The sequence below is a fragment of the Mixophyes fleayi genome, chromosome 5 (genome assembly GCF_038048845.1).
Source record: "Mixophyes fleayi isolate aMixFle1 chromosome 5, aMixFle1.hap1, whole genome shotgun sequence".
NCBI lineage: Eukaryota > Metazoa > Chordata > Amphibia > Anura > Limnodynastidae > Mixophyes > Mixophyes fleayi.
In genome coordinates this window covers 70836448-70851940 of record NC_134406.1, presented here as the reverse complement: position 1 = coordinate 70851940, position 15493 = coordinate 70836448, and positions in this window count along the sequence as shown.

The following is a 15493-nucleotide window of genomic DNA, read 5'->3' as shown; positions in this document are numbered from 1 at the left end:
TTTTGTACTAAGAGAGAGCTGCCTTACTGCTTTTGTGGCTTAGGTTAGCGGTTCCCAAAGTGTGCGCCGCGGCTCCCTGGGGTGCCGCGATCGCCCTCAGGAAGAAAAAAAAAAAGAACTTACAAATCCAGCGTCGGATCCTCCTCACTGTTCTCACTGACTGCCGGGCGTGACGTCATCACGCCCGACAGTGTCAGTGAGGAGCAGCAGAGGACATCAGGAAAGAAGACGGCAGAACATGAGGAAAGAAGGTAAGTAAATGAACCGAGAGTGGAGGGGGACACAGAGAGAGAGAGAGACGCTGAAGGAGGGGAGGGGGACACAGAGAGAGAGACGCTGAAAGAAGGGAGGGGGACACAGAGAGAGAGAGAGACGCTAAAGGAGAGGAGGGGGACACAGAGAGAGAGAGACATTGAAGGAAGGGAGGGGGACACAGAGAGGGAGACGCTGAAGGAGTGGAGGGGTACACAGAGAGAGAGAGAGACACTGAAGGAGGGGAAGGGGCCACAGAGAGAGAGAGACCCTGAAAGAGGGGAGGGGGACAGAGAGAGAGAGAGACGCTGAAGGAGGGGAGGGGGACACACAGAGAGAGAGAGACGCTGAAGGAGGGGAGGGGACACACAGAGAGAGAGACGCTGAAGGAGGGTAGGGGGACACAGAGAGAGAGACGCTGAAGGAGGGGAGGGAGACACAGAGTGAGCTGGCAAAGAGGAGGGGCACAGAGTGAGCTGGCAAAGAATGGACACACAGAGTGAGTTGGCAAAGAGGGGACACACAGAGTGAGCTGGCAAAGATGGGGGGACACAGAGTGAGCTGGCAAAGAGGGGGGCACAGGCAGCTGGCAAAGAGGGGGGACACAGTAAGCTGGCAAGGAGGGGGCCACAGAGTGAGCTGACAAAGAGGGGGCCACAGAGTGAGCTGACAATGAGGGGGCCACAGAGTGAGCTGGAAAAGAGGGGGACACATTGCGTGAGATGGAAAAGAGGGGGACACAGTGTGTGAGATGGCGAAGAGGGGGACACAGTGTGTGAGATGGCAAAGAAGGGGACACAGAATGTGAAATGGCGAAGAGGGGGACACAGAATGATATGGTGAAGGGGCACAGTAATATGATGAAGGGGCACAATGTAATGGTGAAGGGGTCTAAATACATCTTACATCATTTTGACCCAACTACTTAAAAAATGTGACTACCCGATAATGTTTTTGGCTTAGGGGTGCCTTGGAAAAAAATTTGTGACCCTAAGGGTGCCTGGAACTGAGAAAGTTTGGGAGCCACTGGCTTAGGTAAAGGAAATATCAGCCACAAACTTTAATGTAGCAGTGCTCCTAGTGGTCAAATTATGATATAAATGGTAGAATAGTTTACTTTACCAATAAATTTATGAAGCGATAGACAAGAAAGTGTCTTTTTTCAGCAAAATACTATTTTTAAAAAATAATGTTTCTGTATAATGATCCTATAATGTGTATCTTGATAAGTACATAATTATGAGCAAACCATATTATTTGCTATATGAACGTGGCAACTGTCTACATGTTTCTCTCAGCCTAGAAGTTCATGTGCAATGAGTTGGGATGCCAAAAGATATGAAAACAAAGACTAAGAATAGCCGATAAAATAAATTCTATGTATTTTGGATTCCTGGAAAATAACATCATAGTGGAATGCATTTGCCCTTAAATTGCAACATGCACAATATGATTTAAATATAATGATAGAGAGGTATCTAAGTTTCCCTTTAGGGAGTACTAGACTCTGAGCTGTCAGAACAGATTGTGGAAATAGATCAGGCTGAAGGATGGGATCCTAATCATATTGATGAGACAATCATTGGAAGAGCTAGTGCTTCCAGTATACTTTCTCTTGGAATACAATTAAATCATAAACAACACCTGCAACCAGTATGTCCCTAGAAAATCCCCATCTCCTCTTATCCAAAACTTAAAATATAAGCCTGAAAACTTACCCCGACCTTTCACCTCTCTTCCCACCCGCCCTTGTGTTGTCTTGTTATAAGGCCCATTCTAATACAAATTAGCCATTTGTCGGACTATGAAATTTATTATAATGGGCTTGATTCATTAAGGAAAGCAAAGCAAAAAAAAACTGAGTAACTTTGCACCTTGGCAAAACCATGTTGCATTGGTGGGGGACAGGGGCGGGCTGGGCCGGAGGGCAGGGGGGCATCGGCCCCCCGGGCCGCTCAGTCCGACCCCTGTTTGGGCCGACCCCAACTCCCCTGGAAGCCAAATTTGGATAACAATATCCGTGGCCGCATCGCAAAACACGCAATGCGGCCGCGTCCAGCACGCAGACGGCCGCATCACGTGACACGCGATGCGGCCGCGTCATTAATGACGCGGCAGCATCGCGTGTCACGGGATGCAACCGCCTGTGTGCCCCCCGAGCTCTCCCAGCCCGCGCCTGCTGGGGGAGCTAAATTTAAAATGTGGGGACATATTTATAATATTTATAGTTATTTATAGGGCATGTCCTAGATCAACTTAACATCCAGTGTAAAAATAATGCTATCAAGTATTTGTGTGCTACAGGAAAAAACAGCCAGTATTTAACTTCTGTGCAAAATAATAAACAAACTTACACCCTTTGTATTGTTTGTAACATGGTTTTGTCCAGGAGAAAACTCATTTTTTTGCCTTACTTTCCTTGATGAATCAGGCCCAATGTGTTTATCCATATCAACCCAGCATGTTCTGCTGATGACTTTGTAATATATGGTCTGTTCTATAGCTTTCATAATCCCCTTATAATGTTACATTGTTTGCGTTGACCTTTTTAAATAAAAAATCAAAACAAATGAACAAGTGGAGCTGTGCCGAGAGGAAAATAAATTGGTGTCCACAATAAGTAGGGATATTAATGAGCTTGTTGCTAGTGACCGCCACTGCAAGGCCTTTGACACCTTAGAATACCAGTGAGTCATCATTTTGATGCTCCAAAATTAAATTCTGCTCAATGGGGCAGGGATCTCTGATGCGCAGCAGTGAGTGCAGAGCAGCGTGGAGCAGAGCAGACCTGGTAAAATAATTGAGTTCAGCAGTGGGGAGGGTGTCATGGCCTAGAAAATGGTGCTATGTGGGCCTGCAAATTTCTAGTTATGCCTCTGGCTACATAAATGCACTATAAATGTAAGCTATGGGCAAGGCCCTCTGACCAATTTGTTTTTCTTTTATCAGCGTGTTTGCCACAATTATAAAGCACTGTGGAGTATGCTGGCATTATATAAATAAACATTAATTATTATTATTATTAATAATAATAATAACAATAATAATAATAATAATAATAATAATGGGCCTGATTCATTAAGGATCTTAAATGAAGAGCATCCTTATTTCAGTGTCTTGGACAAAACCATGTTACAATGGAAGGGGTGCAAATGTGTGTTCTGTTTTGCACATAAGTTAAACACTAACTGTTTTTTCATGTAACACACACATATTAATTTTAAATTTCAGTGTACAAATAAGCTATCAAGTTTTTGTGTGTTACATGAAAAAACAGTTAGTGTTTAACCCTTGTGCAAAACAGAACACACATTTGCACCCCTTCCATTGTAACATGATTTTGTCCAGGAGACTGAAATAAGGATCCTCTTCATTTAAGATCCTTAATGAATCAGGCCCAAGAAGAAGAAGAAGAAAAGCATATAGTAACTCCCAAACTTTTCTAAAACAAGGCATAAAATTGATCCCGTACTTACTTTTAGGTCCCAACTAAATTAAAGCTGTTATAAGGAAAAAAATGCAATGGACACATTCCTATGCACCATTTTTCAGAACCCAGAGCCCAGATCTTACGATCTGTATGTACACTGGTTGCTATATAGTGGATCTCAAGGTGATGAATGTATTGCTATAAACAACACTGATAATGCACTGCATTAAGTGTCTGAATATCAATGACTCCAGCACTTTTGTCACAGCCTTCTAATGTCACTTGTCTGCAGGACCAATAAGCATTTGCTCAAAGCCTTCAATTCTGGAACATGTGAAATGGAGATATACGGGGGAAATGTAGAAGTTGGTTGAGGCTAGGGCTGAGGGCAACAGGGTGCTGGTGTTTAACCTGTGTAACATATTGGGCCCGATTCATTAAGGAGCATAATTGGCAATCTTTTGCTTATAATGTGCATAATTACTCTGCGCATGCCCAGAACCAAACCATGCTCCAAAGAACACAGCAATGTCCACTTCAACTTTGAGTGCAAAGAAGACTTACAACATACTATGATTTCAGGGAGGGAACGGGGTGAGGAAGGGGCGTATGCGCGTAGTCAATGTACAGTAGGGGCCTACAAAACTCAAGTGCACGTAGCAGTGTCCGATTCAAGTTCTGGGAATCCCTCAGGTACTTGTTTTTCAGCCATATGTCTTGCTTGGTCTAGTCCAAGTGCCAATCACTAGTGATGACGGATGAGTATGTGTGCTAGAACATGTGATTACAATCAGGAGCAATTGTAAAAAAATGTTTTTATTATGTACAGTACTCATTAATTACATCCTAATAAATGTTTTCCATAGGAAAAAAATAAATGCCCCCCTTTTTTCTATTGTTTTGTTATATTATTAACAGGTGACATTAATTCAATAGGTTTTTTTTTTCTGTGTGTTTCTTTGCGAGATTATACTCTTTATATGTATTTGATGTTTCCTGCAGGCTAGTAGAGCAGAACAGACCTACATCCTTATTCATCAGCACACGTATCTTCACATATGCTCCTTGTTGAGTGCGCACTTGCGTTTACCCGTTTTACGTGCATGTTTTTTTAAAAATAATGGACATTACATTCGTTTTCCGTGCCTTTTTGAATCAGGCACATTGGACCTCATTTAGAGTCTGACGCAAAGTCAGTTTTAGGCGCATATAACAAAAAAACACTACCACGCATGTGCAGAAAGACCCAAATCCACCTGCATCTTGGACGCAATTAACACTTGCGACAGCTAGCGACTCACTACAAGAGAATGGGAGAAATGCGGAATTGTGAAGGTGTGACCATGTAAATACATCCTAGTTGCAGTGAGGCGCAGACGCAACACACGTCAAAAACAGGGCTAAAGCTGTGCGGCAGGAATTAGGTGGCGCAAGCATTAGCTAGCTGCAGGAACTGCTCTCAGCTCAATAGGGTATTAAGAGTGGGACGCAACTGGGGTTGCTTGCCATAATACCCTACCAAGCTGCGGCACACTCCCACTCCTACACTTCTTAAACGGATTTTGCGTCCGCCTCTAAATGAGGTCCATTATGAGCAGTTGTGGACTATTTGTGGTATTTGTGGGTCTCTTTAAAACAAATAGGACACATAAATGAACAATATAACTGAGGCTTCAGCAGACAGTTGCAAACACAGCTGCTGCACTGAGAAAGGGAAATCTGCCTATCCATAATAGAAACACGCAAGAGCTAACATATTGTGGCTTATTAGTAAACAAATCAAATCAAATTATTATATTTGTAAAAACATTAATCTCTTATAAAATAAGCAGTGGTGCAATGTTATAGAATTTCAAAAATAGATGAACCTATTTAAATCAAAATACTTAAAATGCTTTATAACAAAATAAATATATCAGTGCATACTTAAAGACACATTCAGAGGTTAAGCATATAATATAAATGATACACATTAGTATTCACACACTTAACATCAGTTGACTAAAAGTCATCAGATATAAAATATGGGGGTAAATGTATGAAGCTCCGATTTTTTCAAGTCGCCGGAAATCGGCGACTTTGCAGTGAAAATTTAAAGGGGCAATGGCTTGCAGAAATCAGACATTCATACATTTACCCCATGGTCATAAATGTAAAGCAATCACAGGTATAATCATGCAATTTCCTTCTTGTCAGTAACCTCATATTTGCAAATTTCTTCTTTTAAAGAACATAAATCAATACATTTGTCTTTGAAATATTGCAAATGGACAAATGTGCATGATATAATCAATGAAAGTATCAAATGTGTTCATTATGTTTGGAAACCAGAGAGTCACATCCACCAATATAACTTAAAATCTTAAAATGCTGCAGACGGATACAATGTATAGATGGCGAACACTATGGGGCCGATTCAATTGATCCGGTAATATTATTTTAACGCTCTGCATTTACTCTGAAGCCGCAGCTGTTTTCATATTCTAAATAGTGCAATTCAATTTCAAAAGTATAAATGCCTCCTCCGCGCGTGAATCATAAGTGAATGCGAATGTTATGGGAGGAGAGGGGAGGGCTTAACGCGCTATGTTGAAGCTATAACAAAAATCTCCGGCAACATCAAACTGTCATCTCTGGGCTTTCTAGTGATTCCCTTGTGACTCAATCGGATCTATGAGTATTTAGCAAATTTTTGTAGTGAAAATTTCAATTGCGTTACATTACACTACCCATTTTTTATTATATTTTAATTACACTACAGTAATTTTCATTTATATTCATACCAAGCTACCTCAAAACACATTATTACAAAAATATATATATAATAGGGTGTATTTGTAATCTTTGGAAAAAATATTTACATGCTTTATAATGCCTTTTTTCCAGTTCTTTGTAACTTTATTTTAAAAAAACAATCAATTTTCAGATTTTTAATACATACTTTTTATGTCATTACTTTTTGGGGGTTTACAATTTTTTACCCGACCAAGAGAGCTGCGAGATAAAACTGCCTATTTGACAGTTTACATCGCCAGGTAAAAATACAATTGAATTTGGTGGGACTGTCCCAGAATATGCTCGTATTGGACAGCGGTTCTCACACTAGCTACAGCGGTCCTCGACACTCCCATACCCTCCGACCCTAAGCATGTATTATTGCCCTTACCTCTACCGGACCGGTCCTACGCATGCGCATAAGCTCCTCCGGCACATAATCAGCGCGGCCACCTGTCAGATAGCTGCTTCCTGGAAAAATCCTACACCCCCTACTCTCCAAATGGTCTGTGGTCGGGTTTGGCATACTTACCAAATGGAGCACATCACCAGTGTGCTGAGGGGCTCCTCTGTATCTTTCCACAAGGTCTGGTCTCCATGGGCTTCATACCATAATCAACCCCTGCTTCAATTTTAGTAGAGACCGATCCCTTATTGAAATTAATGGATTTGACTACTCCTTCTTGTTAAAGGCGTGAACTCCTTCCCCTAAAACCTCTAATTCTCCTTCCCCTCCCCCTTCTTATCCTACATCTTTTTTTTATTCCCCCCTTCTTTCCTTCTCTTTTTATTATTTCTCTCTCTTTTGCTCAAAATAAAAATAACATCTGCATGGTACGAGATTAACACGCAGCCAAATTTACGTTGTAAAAGCATGGTGAGAAAATGTTGTACATCGTGTTTATCTTTATATGCACAAGTACTTGTTATTGTACCTTCTGAGAATTTTGTAACATTGTTAAAGATAAGATGTAATTAATAAAACGTACCTTAAAAAAAAAAAATACAATTGAATAGCCCCCTTTAGCCTATACCTTAACATAAGGCTCAAACCCGCAGCGATATACTACTTTTAGAAAAAAAACGGAATGTTAGATTTGCAATTGAATTGCAGGGAACATCATTGCGCTCCAGAATGACACAAAATAGCTTTACAATCGTTTAATGCTGTGTTATACTGTCAATTGAATCGGCCCCTATGAATATTCCAAATATATTACTATTCAGGAACAAAATAGTCCTAAAAACAGATGAGAGTATTTCAAATATATTAAGAATCAAGTGAACAGGAAATAGTGACAAATCAGGTAAATGAAGTGGCAAAAATCTGTATAGCATATGGTTGATTATTGGGATTAGCTCTATAGCACTTGGAAGAGTTAATCTGCAGCTACATTTACCCATACCTACTGTAGGATCTTTAACATTAGTAAAGCTTTATGAAAATCATAAAACTGCTTTTACCCTTCACTTTCATTTGTTACATCACACAGCAACAACTAAAGGAATCATGCCCTCTGTTACCCTATGAGTTTTGATTTGAGGGGTAAAGACCAAGCAGTGGTAGTCAGCATATTGAGTAGGGGAGAGAGATAAGAAATAAAAAGTTACAGAGTGAAGTAAAGCTGGTTACACACTACACTGTTTTCGTCTGATAATCGCCTCAAACAGCCGACATACGACCGCTTGTTCAAAATTCGGGTCAGTGTGTACAGTGACACGATGGTCGAAAGTCTGCCCAAATGGACTATTATCGCCTCATTTGGTTGGTCGTATCGTTTAATATTTTCGGTCCAATCTCGTTTCCGCTGTGTAGTGTGTATAAACTTCCGACCGATCCACGACAATCTTTCGATACTTCCTCGACCTGGGGCGCGTGTGTATGTAAATTTTTTATGTTAATCCCAGTCCCACGTTGTGCGGAATCCGCACATCACTGTGTTTTGTATCGATGTATATTGCACCTGTCTGGCTGCAGACCATTACACTTGTGTAAAGCATGTGTGTTATTACCCTTTGCGTCTTTATACACTTATACTTTTATAACCTATTAAAGTTATATTAACCTTTATTAACTTATAATTGTGAAGTACCTAGAATAAACCACACAGTGTTCAAGCAACATTTTTATTGCTGGCAAAGGTACAAAAATTTTAAAACACACAGAAAGATCCGCATGAGAAGTGAGCGTGCCCATACCAATCACAGAGCTGAGTACTGCAGAGTATTATTTTTAGTATTTAGTATTTTTAAAGGTGCTACTGGTTTGTGGCAGAACAGGTCTTGATGTTGTTTCTATTCCCTTTGATTTCTTTATCTTATGAAACAAGGAAATAAAAAAATGTTTAACATTTAACTGCAATATCTGTAATTTATATTCAACGACATAAATACTCTCATTTTCTCACCTTTCACACTGCTTGAGATCAGTTTATATTTTGGTTCCTGTGGTGAAATCACAATAATAGCGGGCTTAACCTCCGAGCATTCTGTAAAACAGGCGCCATTTTGGTTATTATAACGGTACAAGTATGTGCCCAAAGCATTTAGCTGTCTACACATGTTCACTGAAATACCTTCATGTAGAACTTCTTTGGTATATTTTTCTTATCTTTTTTCATTTTTTCCTTGTTTGCTAACAGGTGTAACATTAGTGGTATCAGTGGTATCTAAACAGACCTTCTCACCGTTAATTCTTCGTTCTGACATAAAAAATTAGGTAATAAATTAGCCTTTTACATTGCTTTATGTGACACTACATCTACACTACAGGTACACTACATGTGCTACTGACCTTTTTTAATGTCGTTGTCGTCCTGGTCCAGTACTTTGACCATCATCTCCACCTCTCTTGGCCTCATTGGATTTGCTCTTGACTCTTCTTGAGTATCTCCATCCCCCACCTTAACTTTCCAACATTTTTTGGCCCTTCCAGCACCATCTCTGACTCTGTCTTCGTCTCCGTCTCCATAGCTGCAACCCCCACTGCCACCTTCTCCTCAACCTTGACCCCCACTGCCACTTGCTCACTCGCCATCTTCTGACGTTCCTCGGCACCAAACAGGTTCCTCTGTCACTTTATACACTCTGACATGGGCGTTTGTTTCTGCTGTGGACCAATCAGAGATGATGCACGCCGAGAATGGAGCATTCCATTACATACAAAGGGATTTTATTATTAGGGAATATTCATTGCATTCCACTTTAGCAGTTAAATGTTTTTCTAAATTTAATGTATATTACTAAACTTCTATTTTATAGAAATGAATTAAGAGACAGTGTTGCCTTCTCTTTTTAGGCAGCTTTGGGAGTTAAATATAGTGAAAGCTCTGCCCCTTTATGCTAATGTCTTTGGTATCTCGTACATTTTCCGCAAATGTCGCTGCAGTGTGTACGAAATTGAAATCATTGCTCACGACAACATGGCTGTAAAAAGTCGCTAAAGGGACGTCCGCTCTTCCCTTTATCGTCCTAAACAAGGCTAGTGTGTATGCAGTCCATGGACCGAGCGATCGAACCATCGGTCGCATGTAAAATCGCTCGGCATAAAAAGTTGGTAGAAATTTCTGTAGTGTGTACCCAGCTTAAGTGTGGAAAAGAAAGAGTGAAAATTAGAAAGATAGGGAGAAAAAGAGTGAAACTGAGATAAAAGAAGTGTTAGCAAATTAGACAAATAGTGAGGACATAAGGAAACATAGAGAGTAAAAAATTAAAAGTGAAGTGAGAAAAAGAGAGTGAAAAAAGAATGAAAAAAGAAAGTGAGAAAAAAGAGCAGAAAAGAGTGTGACAAAAAGATAGTTAAAAAAGAGTAAAAAAGTTAAAGAGAGTGAGAATGAGAGAGAATAGAGGAAAATAGAAAGAAAAAGTTTGTGAACAATAGTTAAAAGAAAAAAAGACTTAGAACAAAGGGGCACATTTATCAATATTTACATAAAGTGAATAATAGTTTTCAATCCTTATCGCAATGATAAGGATTGAACTATTTCTCAAATTTATGTACAACCCAGCACAGTTTCTGTGATAAAAAAAATCATACTTACCCTGCCTCTTCGGAACGCAATGCCCACGATCTGCTCCAGGTCCTCTTCACTTGTCTTCTTAGAGCAATTGCGCATGTGCAGTTCCCCGCTCTGTCTCTGCAACTATAGTTGCAGAGAGAGCGGTGGAGAGTGGTGAGTGACAGGGAGGGATTATGTGATTCCTCCACACATGTGCTGTCCAGATCTGCTCTTCGGAGCAGAGCTGACAGCACTGAAATTTTTCATTTATGATAATGTACGCCAGCTTCACCTGGCGTACATCATCAAGACAAGTTACCGGAAATTGTTTTTTTTCGGAACTTGTTAGATTGTGGATGGGAGCAGTCACCATACTGTAGAATAGTGACTGCTCCCAAAAACGAAAAGGAATGCAAAGCAGCCGATATCCACAATATCTGCTGCGATGCACCCTTCTTAAATATGCGAGGGACACAGAGGGACGTTTTTTTAGTGGTAAGTGCATGATAGTGCACTATAATTATTTGTTAAATATGCCCCAAAGAGAGAAAGTAAAGAGAGCAAACAGAAAAATAGTGAGAAAGGGAGAGAAAGGGAGTCAAAATGAGATGAAGAGAGAGAAAAGAATGTGAAAAAAGAAAGGGGTAAAACAGAAACTGGAGGAAAAACAGAGAAAAAGAATAAGAAAGAAAATAAAAGAGAAAAGGAAAGATAGGGTGAAAAAGATGAGGGAAATAGATAGTGAGAAGAAAATTGAGACAGAAATAGGGAGAATAAAAGAGAGAGAAAAGAAATGGGGAAACTGGCAAAAAGAAGAGAGAATAGTGAAAAGAGAAAAAGGGAGTGAGATAAAGAGAATAATTATTTAGAGAGAAAAAGAAAAAGGGAAATAAAATGAGAAACGGCAGAGAGAAAAAAGGGTATAAAAGAGACAAAAAAGAGTGAGAAAACAGAGAGAGCAAAAAAGAGTGAATATGACATTAAAAGAGAAAAAAGGGAAGAAAAGTAGATTGAAAAAAGAAAATGGATAGGAGAGAAAAAATAAAAAAGAGAAAAGGAGAGAAATGTAAATGGGAAACAGAGTAAAATAGACAGAAATGAGAGAAAGAGAATAAAGAGCAAGAACAGTGAAATTAAAAGAGAAAAATAAAGAAAAGTTAAAAAAAAGTGAGAACAGAGAGAAAGAGCAAAAAAGTAGAGAAAAATGAAAGAGAGAGGGAGAAAGAGGGAGAGAAAGCAAATAATGGGATTAAAGTCAGTTAAAAAAAACAAGAAAAAATAAGGAGAAAAAGAGAAAACGAAAGAGAAAGAAAATAATAAAAAAGAGAGAGGAAAAAAAACTGAGAAAAGAAAATGAGAAAATGAGAGATCAAGAAAAGTGTGAGTTGGAATTTAAAAAATAGTAAAAAATAAGAAAAAAAAGGAGTAACAAAGAGAACCTACACTAAATGGACAAAAGTATTTGACCAAACCGTTAATTATTGAATTGAGGTGTTTCAATAGGACCCATTACCAGAGGTGTATAAAATCAAGCACTTAGCCATGCAGTCTCCATTTGCAAACATGTGTGATACAAAATGGGTCGTTCTGAAGTGCTCAGTGACTTCAAGCGTGCTACTGTGATAGAATGCCAACTTTGGAATAAGGCAGTTCGTGAAATTTCATCTCTGGTGGATATTCCACGTTCAACTGTAAGTGATATTATTAGAAACTGGAGGTGCTTAGGAACAACAGTAACTCAGCCAAAAAGCGGAAGACCACATAAAATCACAGAGCGGGGTCAATGACTGCTAAGGCGCATGGTGCGTAAAAGTCGCCAACACTCTGCTAATTCCATAGCTGAAGAGTGCCGAACTTCCACTGGCATTAATGTAAGCACAAAAACAGAGCGACGGGACCTTCTTGGAATGGGTTTCCATGGCCAAACAGCTGCATGCAAGCTTCACATCACCAAGACCAATGGCAAGCGTCGGATGGAGTGGTGTAGAGCACATCAACACTGGACTGTGGAGCAGTGGAAACGTGTTCTGTGGAGTGACGAATCACGCTTCTCTGTTTGGCAGTCAGATGGGCGAGTCTGGGTTTGGCGGATGCCGGGAGAACGTTATCTGCCTGACTGTGTTATGCCAACTGTGAAGTTTGGTGGAGGAGGGATAATGGTATGGGGCTGTTTTTCAGGGTTTGGGCTAGGCCCTTATCTTCAGTGAAGGGCAATCTTAAAGCTTCAGCATACCAAGTTATTTTGGACAATGCTATGCTTCCAACTTTGTGGTAACAGTTTCAGGAAGGCCCTTTTCTATTCCAACATGACTGTGCCCCAGTGCATAAAGCAAGGATTACAAAGACATGGTTTGGTGAGTTCGATCTGGAAGAACTAGTTTTCTAATATCTTTTCAATTCTTTGATTTTAATATTTTTTGCCTTTAGAGACCGGTCTAAAAAAGGAATTTTTTTTTTAAAATAGATTTATAATAGAAATGATTTTATGATTGTTTTTGTAAAGAAATACCTCATAGACCAACCTTGATCTTGTGACTAACATCACATGATACATTTTGAATCTATATGTTTAGTTGGGAGAGCACCCCCTCACACTATATCACTTATGATTCTAATTAGTTGAGGAGACCATTCCCTAGAGCGGACCTTACTCCCTTTTGGATTTTGAGTTCATGCTCTCTATTTTGACAATATTCTTCTGAACATGTGTCCTCCAAAACTGAACACAAAATTCTAATTGAGGTCTAACTAAAACACTAAAAAGTAGCCCCATCTCCTCCTCCAAGTATTCTGCTAGCTGTAATACTTGGCTGGCTACACTGTTTGCTTCTTTACTTGTTGTCAGAAATAATCCCTAACAATTCTCTTACTGATGATTCTCCACAACTGCATTATTTTACACTTGGCAGAATTAAATTGCATTTTCCATTGTTCTCTCCATTCCTCACGCACAGATATAATGTATATAATTTTGTTGTATCCCCTACTGTGAACACTATTTATTACAGCCTTTTGTGTGACTATAACAGCGCAAGGATACTTCCATGTATCTTATTAAGCTCCTTTCCCTGTAATCATTGTGCTAAGTATAGATTCCCAAATATTAAAGATTGAGCTGTCTATAAGTTGTCTATAGAGCTCAAAGAAGTAGACATTCTAAATTTGGAGCACTTACTAGAGCTATATCTTGATATATTATATAATTATGTAGGTTTAAATCAATCCTTTATTCTAAATGTGTTTAAAATCAAAGGTATATAAACCATGCGAAAACGAAAAGTGCAGTGTTAAATCCATGTTAATTAAAATGATCCCTGATCTGTAAATGATATCTGAGAAACATGTATCAATTTAACCTGTTTGCTGCTACATTCTTCGTTACTAATCCAGTCTGTGAATAAAATTCAACTTCCTTTCTTTAATCCTGATAATTGCAATGTATCATGTAAGTTTATGTACACTATATGGACAAAAGTATTTGGCCACACCTGTTAATTATTGAATTGAGGTGTTTCAATCAGACCCGTTGCCAGAGGTGTATAAAATCAAGCACCTAACCATGCAGTCTCCATTTGCAAACATTTGTGATACAAAATGGATAGTTCTGAAGAGCACAGTGACTTCAAGCGTGGTACTGTGATAGGATGCCACCTTTGCAATAAGACGGTTCGTGAAATTTCATCCCTGCTGGATATTCCACAGTTAACTGTAAGTGATATTATTAGAAAGTGGAAGTGTTTAGGAACAACAGTAACTCAGCCATGAAGCTGAAGACCACATCAAATCACAGAGCAGGGTCAATGACTGCTAAGGCGCATGGTACGTAAAAGTCGCCAACAATTCCATAGCTGAAAAGTTCCGAACTTACACTGGCATTAATGTAAGCACAAAAACTGTGCAGCGGAAGCTTAATGGAATGGGTTTCCATGGCCCAACAGCTGCATGCAAGTCTCACATCACCAAGACCAATGCCAAACGTCGGATGGAGTGGTGTAAAGCACACCAACACTGGATTATGGAACAATGGAAACATGTTCTGTGGAGTGATGAATCTTGTCTGTTTGACAGTCAGATGGGCGAGTCTGGGTTTGGCGGATGCCGGGAGAACGTTATCTGCCTGACTGTGTTATGCCAAGTGTAAGTTTGGTGGAGGAGGGATAATGGTATGGGGCTGTTTTTCAAGGTTTGGGCTAGGCCCCTTATCTCCAGTGAAGGGCAATCTTAAATCTTCAGAATACCAAGTTATTTTGGACAATGCTATGCTTCCAACTTTGTGGTAACAGTTTGGAGAAGGCCCTTTTCGATTCCAACATGACTATGCCCCAGTGCACAAAGCAAGGACTAGAAAGACATGGTTTGGTGAGTTCGGTGTGGAAGAACTTGACTGGCCCACATAGAGCCCTGACCTCAACCCCATCGAACACCTTTGGGATGAACTGGAACGGAGATTGCGAGCCAGGCCTTCTCGTTCAACATCAGTGCCTGACCTCATAAATGCTCTACAGAATAAATGGGCACAAATTCCCACACGAACACTCCAACATTTTGTGGAAATCCTTCCAAAATCAGTGGAAGATGTTATCGCTGCAAAAGGGGGACCATATATTAAAGTATATGTTTTTGAATACAATGTCATTACAGTCACTGTTGGTTTAATGGTCAAGCGTCCTAATACTTTTGTCCATATCGTGTATATTACATATTGAGTAATCCTAATATAGTATCAAATAAAAAGTCCCTTCATGTTTAAATCAAATCTAAAACACTACTGTGTTCAGTGTTCACTACTCGAGGTCTGCCTCGCGAGTTAGAGGTTCACCGTACCCAATAAAAAATAGCCAAGTTGTATCAAATTGTGATATGTAAATCAGTTTGAGAATCCCTAATCACTAAAATACAAATTTAATAGAATGGGCCCTAGCACAGATATTTGTGGTCATATTTATGACATTTTTACTTTTTATTGCTATGTTTCTGTTCCTTTAAGTCAGGCTCCATGTACCGAGTCTCTTGTGCATCATCACCGCAGTATTCCAGC